At 44.8% G+C, this 12,445-nt stretch overlaps 1 protein-coding gene across 1 annotated transcript in view; it reads left to right on the top strand.

Moving 5' to 3' along the window:
* Positions 1-938: 938 nt before the first annotated feature.
* The window catches only part of LOC148534690 (glucagon-1-like), a 37,802-nt gene continuing 26,295 nt past the window's right edge, over positions 939-12,445 (top strand). Inside the window, exon 1 of the mRNA XM_088466370.1 lies at positions 939-990. The gene's annotated coding sequence lies outside the window, so the exon portion shown is untranslated. The remainder of the gene's footprint in view (positions 991-12,445) is intronic.

Genomic DNA, 12,445 nt, shown 5'->3' with positions numbered 1-12,445 from the left:
ATGTGATCTGGGTTTTCCCATGTAACTTACTTTTTCCTAATTAAATATCATCTTTATGTTTTTCAGTCGTGCTAAACTATACTCAGAAAACGCACCCATATAGCTGTGCCTATATACAGTAGCTATACCTATAAGCCTCTGCATACCTTCCAACTTTCTTTATGGTACCCACTTAGAGGTAGTGTGACCAATCCACATGTTTAAACTGTGACCACACAACAGGGGACACTTCTCTAAATTAAAGCTTGCGCAAGTGGTAGTAGAAGAGCGCCCCCTCCCTGCTGAGAGCGGTATATACCTCCAATCAGTCCTGGCAGATGGGCCACAGTCCCCTCTCTTGGGGTGAATAATGTCTTTATCACACAGGGGAGTTTACCATTTTCTGGTGTTATTGGGCATATCCATTAGCCAACCATTTTCTGGTGTTATTGGGCATATCCATTAGCCATACATGGTTCGGCAAGGAAACCAAGGTGCTTAAGCATCTAAAATAATGGTGGATTATTTGCTTTACCTCTGTTCACATCCCATTTGTGAACTTCGTTTTTAAAGGCACTAGTAACCCATAAATATACTTGGCATGTGGCTTTGAATGCCCATTAGTCAGGAACATATAGAATTATCATTCTACCTTTGGGCACTGACTTCAATACCACATCTACAATTCCATCTGACAAGTTCTAATGACCTTTTCTCTTGTCCAACATCTCGCAAGTGTATATAGTTAATATGATTAGTCTACCAGCCTCTAGTAGACAATGCAAAGGGCCATGGTACTGTCACCTTGTTAAGGACAGGCAGGAAGTGAGAAGGAATGTAAATTATAATGACTTGTAAGTCTAAAACGAGAGGCTCCTCTGACCTACCTACTTGTCATCTGGGAGTTAGATGACAGCATAAAAGGACAACACATGGGATTACTGTAGGTCCAGCAGAGGCGATCACTAGCAGAGAGCAAGCCTGAGTGTCTGCACCTCTCCGCAGTATAAGGTAAGGCTACGGTAAATTGTGATGATATCATTAAGCTAAGATACTGTATATATCAAAATTTATTTTGTTGAATACATACTTTTATAATCATTCATTCATTGACAACTAGGTTTGATCTTAATAAAAGAAAATGAATAATAGCATAAGATACAGACAATGAAAGCTTAAATGGAAACTGATTCCATTGTCCTTACAGAGAGGTCAAAATGTGCCATTATTACAGCACTAGAAGAATATATATTTTAGGGTTCCTGCACATATGCTGCCTTATAATAGGCTCACATCCCGTTGTCTTATAAGGATCTACAGTATCTTTCCTTTTGCTTGTCTTTCTAAGCTCCACATTCACATACAGTATGATAGATGTAGTGTAAGCCTCATATAAAGACTTTTTAACTTTAAATTACAGTAAAGGTAAATAATTTTTTAGCTTTTTATCTGTAATACAAATAAATGTGAGCTTTTGAATTAATAAGTATTGTATTTAGGTGAACAGCATTAAGCAGGCACATTGAAAAGGTGGATGTAAAAGTACAATAATACAGGTAGAACTGCAATAGACAATATAAATACGATTACATTTGTTATCAGGTGAAATAGTGGTATATATGCCAAGGAGTAGTAAGTCATTAAGATATTTATATCTATAACAACAACAAACATGGTTTAGAACAAAGTCCCATAAATTAAATGCATTTAGTCCAGTGTGGAGATTAATTAAAGTAAAGAGTACAAACAGTGATTTACATAGTCAGCTTAAGTGGTACCCAGGATTAACATGAGGGAGACATCAGGAGTGCTTGGAAGCCAGTTGGGACGGATGGAGGAGGGTGGAGGTTGGAATTGGCATATATTACTACTAGGAGGGAAGGCAATGACTGTAGGTGCTGTAAGTATATTACAAGGCATCAGTAAGTAAAGGGTTTAGGACAAGAGATAGAAGGAGTGTAATATGATTGGATCAGTAAAAGCAGTTGCAGGCTTCTCTCATGTACAAGCTCTTAAACACAGTTGCACTGTAGGGGGTAAATTTACTAAGCTGAGAGTTTGAGAGAGTTTGCAAACTCTGGAGAGTTTGGGCATTTTTTCCCACTCTCAAATTTACTAATGTCAAACTCGGGAGAGAGATCTCCTTTGCTACGGGAAAATACTGGAGAGTTAGCAAACTCTCTTCAATTCACCATCGACAAAGCTCGAGAATCTTTTCACTAGTGAAGATAGGATTCTGGAATTTACCAAGCAGAGAGTTTCTAAACTGTCATGAGATGAGAAAACTCTGCTGTAAAAACTTATGAAAAAAATACACCTGCCTGTGATCTGCGGCTTTGGCAGAAACATAAACAGATCGCTGTGATCCATGTATGTTTCTGCATGTAAATATCAGAAAAAAGAAGACAAAGGTTCAACCCCTAAAAGCCTAACCAGCCCCAGGCTTGCCAGCCAGTCCTAGTTTCTAAAATTACAGGGAACAAAATGTTTAGGGTTCCACCGTAATTTAGAAACCAATACCAGGCTGTAGGGCCAGTCTTGGTTTTAAATGTAGGGGGAAAATAATTGCATAGGGTACCCCCTATATTTAAAACCAGGGCCAGACCCAAAATGGCCGGGTTGTAATGCCACAGCCTGGAGAACTTTTCACTGGGGTTCTGGGGCCAAAGCATTATCAGCCCAAGCCAGGGATCTCAGGGGAGGTGGGGACCCCCTCAAGAAGGGCCCCCCATCCCCAAAACTCCAGTCTTGGGCTGAAGCCCGGGGCTCTTCCCCGCACCCCTGGAGCATTGGGTACGAGGGTAAAAAAGTGGGGCAATATAAGTAAACTAATGTATTTTACAGAGGAACTACAGGTGCCAGCATGCCTGCCCATTGGCATTTGTGGAACTATAAGTACCAGCAAGTGGCCAGCACCTGTACCCTCACCAGTGGCGGGCTGGGCTGGGGGGCAAGGTGCCATCTGCCCCCCGGGCCGGTATAATTTCAGTGTTATGGGTCCGTCATTCTCCATACACTTCTGGTGGCTGGGAGACATGCATAGGATGCTCCCCGGCCACTCAGTTTGTGTAGCAAGGCTAATCAGTGCGGCCGTCTGCCACACTGATTTTCTTTGAAGCCCTTGTAATAAGCAGCTGCCTGGGGAGCATCTTGTGCATGTCTCCCGGCTGCAGGCAGCACAAGCCAGGATTCGGACTCACGGGCAGATCACACAGACATTCACCAGGGGCGGGGCGTCACTGGGTGAGGGGAGGTGGCCAAGTACCTCCTCTTCCCTTCCACTTCCCAGCTCTCCCGCGCAGTCTGTCTCCACACTGCAGTACAGACTGCAGAGTCAGCAGTTAGAATGGGGAGCTAGTGATCCCTGCAGCGACTGTGCTTGTACAGATGCCCGAAGTCTTCCCCTGGTAGCCAGAATCACCTGGACTGTACATGGAGGTAACAAGTTTGGGGGCCTTACTACTAGGTCATTGACTGCCTGTCCAAGTCCCAGCACACTACAAGTCCCAGCACACCTTGTTAACTGGATGTGCTGGGACTTGTAGTGCCATCGCAACTAGAGAGGCCCTGAAAAAACGAAGTGCACATATATATATATATATATATATTTATATAATGTGTGTGTGTGTGGATATGTGTATGTATATATATATATATATATATATATATAGATACAGTGTATGTACAGTATATATGTGTGTGCATATATATATATATATATATATATATACGTACATTCCACAAAGTCTGTCAATCGCATCATTGCAATCTATAGCTTCCACTGGTGCCCTCAAACTCAATGTAAATCCCCCTCAGTCTCCGTCCTCACCCCCTCTGTAAGTTGCCCTCAGTTTCCCTGTCCTCTCCCTCCCTATAACTCCCCTTTAGTGTCCCTCTCCTCAGCCCCCCTTTAACACATCCTTTAACACACACTCAATATTCCTGCCACTAATACTGCCTGTCACTTACCCTGATTCTCATTGCCCTCATTGCCCTCATTGCCCAGTCACATTAACCCATATAACTCTCACTGACCCTCACCGTGTCTACACTCATCATTTACTGTATTCCTGCCAGGCAACGACAGACATAGAGGGGCAGAATGGAAACAAAGACAGACATAGAGGGGTAGAACGGAAACAAAGACAGACATAGAGGGGCAGAACGGAAACAAAGACAGACATAGAGGGGCAGAACGGAAACAAAGACAGACAAAGAGGGGCAGAACGGAAACAAAGACAGACATAGAGGGGCAGAACGGAAACAAAGACAGACATAGAGGGGCAGGACGGAAACAAAGACAGACATAGAGGGGCAGGACGGAAACAAAGACAGACACAGAGGGGCAGAACGGAAACAAAGACAGACACAGAGGGGCAGAACGGAAACAAAGACAGACATAGAGGGGCCGAACGGAAACAAAGACAGACATAAAGGGGCAGAACGGAAACAAAGACAGACAGAGGGGCAGAATGGAAACAAAGACAGACAGAGGGGCAGAACGGAAACATAGACAGAAAAAGGGGCAGAATGGAAACAAAGACAGACATAGATGGGCAGAACGGAAACAAAGACAGACATAGAGGGACAGAACGGAAACAAAGACAGACATAGAAAGGCAGAATGGAAACAAAGACAGACAGAGGGGCAGAATAGAAACAAAGACAGACAGAGGGGCAGAACGGAAACAAAGACAGACATAGAGGGCAGAACGGAAACAAAGACAGACATAGAGGGGCAGAACGGAAACAAAGACAGACAGAGGGGCAGAACGGAAACAAAGACAGACATAGAGGGGCAGAACAAGACAAAGACAGACATAGATGGGCAGAACGGAAACAAACACAGACATAGAGGGGCAGAATGGAAACAAAGACAGACATAGAGGGGCAGAACAGAAACAAAGACAGACATAGAGGGGCAGAACGGAAACAAAGACAGACATAGAGGGCAGAACGGAAACAAAGACAGACATAGAGGGGCAGAACGGAAAAAAAGACAGACAGAGGGGCAGAACGGAAACAAAGACAGACATAGAGGGGCAGAATGAGACAAAGACAGACATAGATGGGCAGAACGGAAACAAAGAAAGACATAGATGGGCAGAACAGAAACAAAGACAGACATAGAGGGGCAGAACAGAAACAAAGACAGACATAGTGGGGCAGAACGGAAACAAAGACAGACATAGAGGGGCAGAACAGAAACAAAGACAGACAGAGGGGAAGAACGGAAACAAAGACAGACATAGATGGGCAGAACGGAAACAAAGACAGACATAGAGGGGCAGAAAGGAAACAAAGACAGTCAGAGGGGCAGAACGGAAACAAAGACAGACATAGAGGGGCAGAACAAGACAAAGACAGACATAGAGGGGCAGAACGGAAACAAAGACAGACATAGAGGGGCAGAATGGAAACAAAGACAGACATAGAGGGGCAGAATGGAAACAAAGACAGACATAGAGGGGCAGAAAGGAAACAAAGACAGACATAGAGGGGCAGAAAGGAAACAAAGACAGACATAGAGGGGCAGAACGGAAACAAAGACAGACATAGAGGGGCAGAACGGAAACAAAGACAGACATAAAGGGGCAGAAAGGAAACAAAGACAGACATACAGGGGCAGACCAGAAAAAAAGACAGACAGAGGGGCAGAACGGAAACAAAGACAGGCATAGAGGGACAGAACGGAAACAAAGACAGACATAGATGGGCAGAATGGAAACAAAGACAGACATAGAGGGGTAGAACGGAAACAAAGACAGACATAGAGGGGCAGAACGGAGACAAAGACAGACATAGAGGGCAGAACGGAAACAAAGACAGACATAGAGAGGCAGAACGGAAACAAAGACAGACAGAGGGGCAGAACGGAAAAAAAGGCAGACATAGAGGGGCAGAATGGAAACAATGACAGACATAGAGGGGCAGAACGGAAACAAAGACAGACATAGAGGGGAAGAACGGAAACAAAGACAGACATAGAGGGGCAGAATGAGACAAAGACAGACATAGATGGGCAGAACGGAAACAAAGACAGACATAGAGGGGCAGAACGGAAACAATGACAGACATAGAGGGGCAGAACGGAAACAAAGACAGACATAGAGGGGCAGAACGGAGACAAACACAGACATAGAGGGCAGAACGGAAACAAAGACAGACATAGAGGGGCAGAACGGAAACAAAGACAGACAGAGGGGCAGAACGGAAAAAAAGACAGACATAGAGGGGCAGAAGGAAACAAAGTCAGACATAGAGAGGCAGAACGGAAACAAAGACAGACATAGATGGGCAGAATGGAAACAAAGACAGACATAGATGGGCAGAACGGAAACAAAGACAGACATAGAGGGGCAGAAAGGAAACAAAGACAGACATAGAGGGGCAGAAAGGAAACAAAGACAGACAGAGGGGCAGAACAGAAACAAAGACAGACATAGAGGGCAGAACGGAAACAAAGACAGACATAGATGGGCAGAACGGAAACAAAGACAGACATAGAGGGGCAGAACGGAAACAAAGACAGATATAGAGGGGCAGAATGGAAACAAAGACAGACAGAGGGGCAGAATGGAAAAAAAGACAGACATAGAGGGGCAGAACGAGACAAAGACAGACATAGAGGGGCAGAACGGAAACAAAGACAGACATAGAGGGGCAGAACGGAAACAAAGACAGACATAGAGGGGCAGAACGCAAACAAAGACAGAAAGAGGGGCAGTACGGAAACAAAGACAGACATAGAGGGGCAGAACGAGACAAAGACAGACATAGATGGGCAGAACGGAAACAAAGACAGACATAGAGGGGCAGAACGGAAACAAAGACAGACATAGAGGGGCAGAACGGAAACAAAGACAGACATAGTGGGGCAGAACGGAAACAAAGACAGACATAGATGGGCAGAATGGAAACAAAGACAGACATAGATGGGCAGAACGGAAACAAAGACAGACATAGAGGGGCAGAATGGAAACAAAGACAGACATAGAGGGGCAGAACGGAAACAAAGACAGACATAGAGGGGCAGAATGGAAACAAAGACAGACATAGAGGGGCAGAACGGAAACAAAGACAGACAGAGGGGCAGTACGGAAACAAAGACAGACATAGAGGGGCAGAACGGAAACAAAGACAGACATAGAGGGGCAGAACGGAAACAATGACAGACATAGAGGGGCAGAACGGAAACAAAGACAGACATAGAGGGGCAGAACGGAGACAAACACAGACATAGAGGGCAGAACGGAAACAAAGACAGACATAGAGGGGCAGAACGGAAACAAAGACAGACAGAGGGGCAGAACGGAAAAAAAGACAGACATAGAGGGGCAGAAGGAAACAAAGTCAGACATAGAGAGGCAGAACGGAAACAAAGACAGACATAGATGGGCAGAATGGAAACAAAGACAGACATAGATGGGCAGAACGGAAACAAAGACAGACATAGAGGGGCAGAAAGGAAACAAAGACAGACAGAGGGGCAGAACAGAAACAAAGACAGACATAGAGGGCAGAACGGAAACAAAGACAGACATAGAGGGGCAGAACGAGACAAAGACAGACATAGATGGGCAGAACGGAAACAAAGACAGACATAGAGGGGCAGAACGGAAACAAAGACAGACATAGAGGGGCAGAACGGAAACAAAGACAGACAGAGGGGCAGAATGGAAAAAAAGACAGACATAGAGGGGCAGAACGAGACAAAGACAGACATAGAGGGGCAGAACGGAAACAAAGACAGACATAGAGGGGCAGAACGGAAACAAAGACAGACATAGAGGGGCAGAACGGAAACAAAGACAGAAAGAGGGGCAGTACGGAAACAAAGACAGACATAGAGGGGCAGAACGAGACAAAGACAGACATAGATGGGCAGAACGGAAACAAAGACAGACATAGAGGGGCAGAATGGAAACAAAGACAGACATAGAGGGGCAGAACGGAAACAAAGACAGACATAGCGGGGCAGAACGGAAACAAAGACAGACATAGATGGGCAGAATGGAAACAAAGACAGACATAGAGGGGCAGAATGGAAACAAAGACAGACATAGAGGGGCAGAACGGAAACAAAGACAGACATAGAGGGGCAGAACGGAAACAAAGACAGACAGAGGGGCAGTACGGAAACAAAGACAGACATAGAGGGGCAGAACGGAAACAAAGACAGACAGAGGGGCAGTAAGGAAACAAAGACAGACATAGAGGGGCAGAATGGAAACAAAGACAGACATAGATGGGCAGAACGGAAACAAAGACAGACATAGAGGGGCAGAATGGAAACAAAGACAGACATAGAGGGGCAGAACGGAAACAAAGACAGACAGAGGGGCAGTACGGAAACAAAGACAGACATAGAGGGGCAGAACGATACAAAGACAGACATAGATGGGCAGAATGGAAACAAAGACAGACATAGAGGGGCAGAATGGAAACAAAGACAGACAGAGGGGCAGTACGGAAACAAAGACAGACATAGAGGGGCCGAACGATACAAAGACAGACAGAGGGGCAGAACGGAAACAAAGACAGACATAGAGGGCAGAACGGAAACAAAGACAGACATAGAGGGGCAGAACGGAAACAAAGACAGACATAGATGGGCAGAACGGAAACAAAGACAGACATAGATGGGCAGAACGTAAACAAAGACAGACATAGAGGGGCAGAATGGAAACAAAGACAGACATAGAGGGGCAGAACAGAAACAAAGACAGACAGAGGGGCAGAACGGAAACAAAGACAGACATAGATGGGCAGAATGGAAACAAAGACAGACATAGAGGGGCAGAACGGAAACAAAGACAGACATAGAGGGGCAGAACGCAAACAAAGACAGAAAGAGGGGCAGTCCGGAAACAAAGACAGACATAGAGGGGCAGAACGAGACAAAGACAGACATAGATGGGCAGAACGGAAACAAAGACAGACATAGAGGGGCAGAACGGAAACAAAGACAGACAGAGGGGCAGTACGGAAACAAAGACAGACATAGAGGGGCAGAACGAGACAAAGACAGACATAGATGGGCAGAACGGAAACAAAGACAGACATAGATGGGCAGAACGGAAGCAAAGACAGACATAGAGGGGCAGAACGGAAACAAAGACAGACATAGAGGAGCAGAACGGAAACAAAGACAGACATAGAGGGGCAGAACGGAAACAAAGACAGACATAGAGGAGCAGAACGGAAACAAAGACAGACATAGAGGGGCAGAACGGAAACAAAGACAGTCATAGAGGGGCAGAACGGAACCAAAGACAGACATAGAGGGGCAGAACGGAAACAAAGACAGACAAAGAGTGGCAGAACGGAAACAAAGACAGACATAGAGGGGCAGAACGGAAACAAAGACAGACATAGAGGGGCAGAACGGAAAGAAAGACAGACATAGAGGGGTAGAACGGAAACAAAGACAGACAGATGGGCAGAACGGAAACAAAGACAGACATAGAGGGGCAGAAAGGAAACAAAGACAGACATAGAGGGGCAGAACGGAAACAAAGACAGACATAGAGGGGCAGAACGGAAACAAAGACAGACATAGAGGGGCAGAATGGAAACAAAGACAGACATAGAGGGGCAGAACGGAAACAAAGACAGACATAGAGGGGCAGAACGGAAACAAAGACAGACATAGAGGGGCAGAACGGAAACAAAGACAGACATAGAGCGGCAGAACGGAAACAAAGACAGACATAGAGGGACAGAATGGAAACAAAGACAGACATAGAGGGGCAGGAGAGCAAGAGGGGGAAAAGACCAAGATGGGATTGAAAAGAGAGACAAAGTAGTGGGATTGGAGAAAAAGAAATAGTGGAGGGCGAAGAGAGATATGGAGAAGAGACAGAGCGGGAAGTGAAAGATGGAATGAGAAGGGAAAAGTGGGGAGGAGAAACGTGGGTTGAAGAAATAGAGTTAAAAAAATATTAAAAAGAAAGCCAGGCAACGCAGGACATTAAATCTAGTTTGTGTATATACTGTATATGTGCAGTATGTTTTTAAATGTTAATTCTTGTGTGGATATTTTTTTTGCTGTAATGGGTGTTTGCTAAGGGGTCTGTGTACTAAGCCTTAGAGAAAGATAAAGTGGATGGAGATAAAGTACCAACCAATCAGCTCCTGTCATTTTACAGGCTGTGTTTGAAAAATGACAGGAGCTGATTGGTTGGTACTTTTTCATTCAGTTTGACTCTCTCCAGGGCTTAGTACTGTGCATTGTGATCTGCAGTGACTTACTCACTGATGCTGCAGTGTGCCGGTGCTGTCCGTGGCTGAGGGCAAGGGGGAGACTGGGAGCTCCTCTCTCTATTCCGCTCTTCAGCGCCTGCAAGTTGAAGTGGCAGCAACTGGTAGTTCCGCTGTGTGAGTCTGACAGGTCAGGTCAAACTTTTGTAGGGCGGCATGGGCAATGCATATGTGTTTTATTTTTGTTCCTGTGAGGGCTATTGCGTTTTTTATGTGTAACCTCTAGTCAGGGTTAACATCACCAGGGCCACTTGCTTGTGTTGCCCCCAGGCTGAAAGTTGCCAGCCAGCCCCTGACCCCCACTGTAAAATAAATAGTTAATTAAATATAAAACACCAACACCATGCCAAGTATAACTTTATTACATACACCTACCCATTCACACATACTTACCTATACCAGATGCTTCTGTCCTCTTCTCCAGTAGAATCCTTAATGACTGGCCCTGCAAAAAAGATTGCATACTCACCTATATCCTGGCGCTGGTCTCCGCAGTAAACCATGGACTTTTTTGGGGGGGTCCCCACCTCCCCTGGGATCCCTGGCTTGGGCTGATAATGCTTTGGCCCCAGAGCCCTAATGAAAGGGTCTTCAGGCTGTGGCATTACAGCCCGGCCGTTTTGGGTTCGGTGCTGGTTTTAAATATAGGGAGTACCTTATGCATTATTCCCCCCTACATTTAAAACCTGGACTGGCCCTGCAGCCTGGTGTTGGTTTCTAAATTACGGTGGAACCCTACACATTTTGTTCCCCATAATCTTAGAAACCAGGACTGGCTTGCAAGTCTGGAGCTGGTTAAGCTTTAGGGGGAAGGGGGGGCTATGTCATTTTTTTTTTTACTTTTAACCTGTTTTTTTACATACTAGAACACAAGAAGCTTACATATATCTCACTGATATGTGCAGGCTGCTTGCTCAGGAGAGTTTTGCAGAGAGAAGACACTGCAATCTCGGGTGAGTAATCTCCTGCAAAACCTGCTACTCGGGGGAGAAATCTCGTTTTGCTTCACCATCGGCCATCTCACTCTCAGCTAAACTCACTTCTTTGTAAATTTGCGAGTCTCAGGAGCTTCAAATCACCCGAGTTTCGGTGAAGCTAATCGAGTTAAAAAAAACTCTCCCAGACTCAATTCTTAGTAAATTTACCCCTAGGAGTCCTAAGTACCTGTGACTTTTGCAGCACGTTCCAGAGTTACAGTAGGTAGAATTATATAAAAACTCTCCCAAAATGTACTAGGAATTGATCAGTTTCTGCATACGTTACAATGGTAGGCCGGGATAAAAACACAATTACCACATAACTGGAAGGTGTATAATGCAACACATTCACTTTTTTTAATTACTTTGGCATACACAAGAAATGTGGCAGTTCTAGGCTTTGGATGTGTACAGTTTATCCAGATGTTACTACCATAAACCTTTACCACTATAACGCTGTAAAATAACAAGTGACAACTCCTAGGTGATAAGACAAATCATTATTCACGTTTATGCCCCTTTCTGATGCAGCAGCACAGTGCTTCCATACACCCAGCAACAGCTGGGAACTTCCACAGCAGCCATGAGAACAGCATCATACGAAAGCACTGATTCATTTTTGTCATGTGTTATTATTTTCATCCCTCATGTAATAAAACTAGGTGGAGTAAAATAAAGGTGATCTTAGAAACATATCTCAAGTCCAGTCTCCTTTACATGGATAGTTCTGCACAAAACAACTATATTTCTCATATACCATCAGCTGCATGGGCATATTAGATATCACTTGTGTAGCACATTATTATATGAGTCATATAGTGAGTAAGGGCCAGAATAATAATACACACCTCTCATCTACCAAAATATGTAATAATTACCAACTAGGGCAGTGGTTCCCAAACTGTGCACCGCGGCACCTTAGGGTGCCTCAGGACACTTGCAGGGGTGCCTCCGGTTGGAGGTCCAGCACCAAATCTAATTGTTTATGGTCACTGTAATGTAAATATGTGCACAAACAGAAGCACAAACCTGTCCACCACTATATAACCAAACCTAAGGGTGACAGGTCAGCACAATTTATGTCACTGTACTACTTCACTACATTTTTTTCTGAATTTCTCAACAACAAACTTTTGGCTTAGGGGTGCCGAGAAAACAATGCTGATACTCTAGGGGGCCGTGATTCAAAAAAGTTTGGGAACCACTGTCCTAGGGTGTAAGTCACAT

Source organism: Taudactylus pleione, unplaced genomic scaffold (assembly GCF_031769625.1).
Source record: "Taudactylus pleione unplaced genomic scaffold, aTauple2 ptg000065l, whole genome shotgun sequence".
NCBI classification, from domain to species: Eukaryota; Metazoa; Chordata; class Amphibia; order Anura; family Myobatrachidae; genus Taudactylus; species Taudactylus pleione.
The sequence above is the reverse complement of the archived record's forward strand: the minus strand, read 5'-3'. Positions and strand labels throughout refer to the sequence as shown.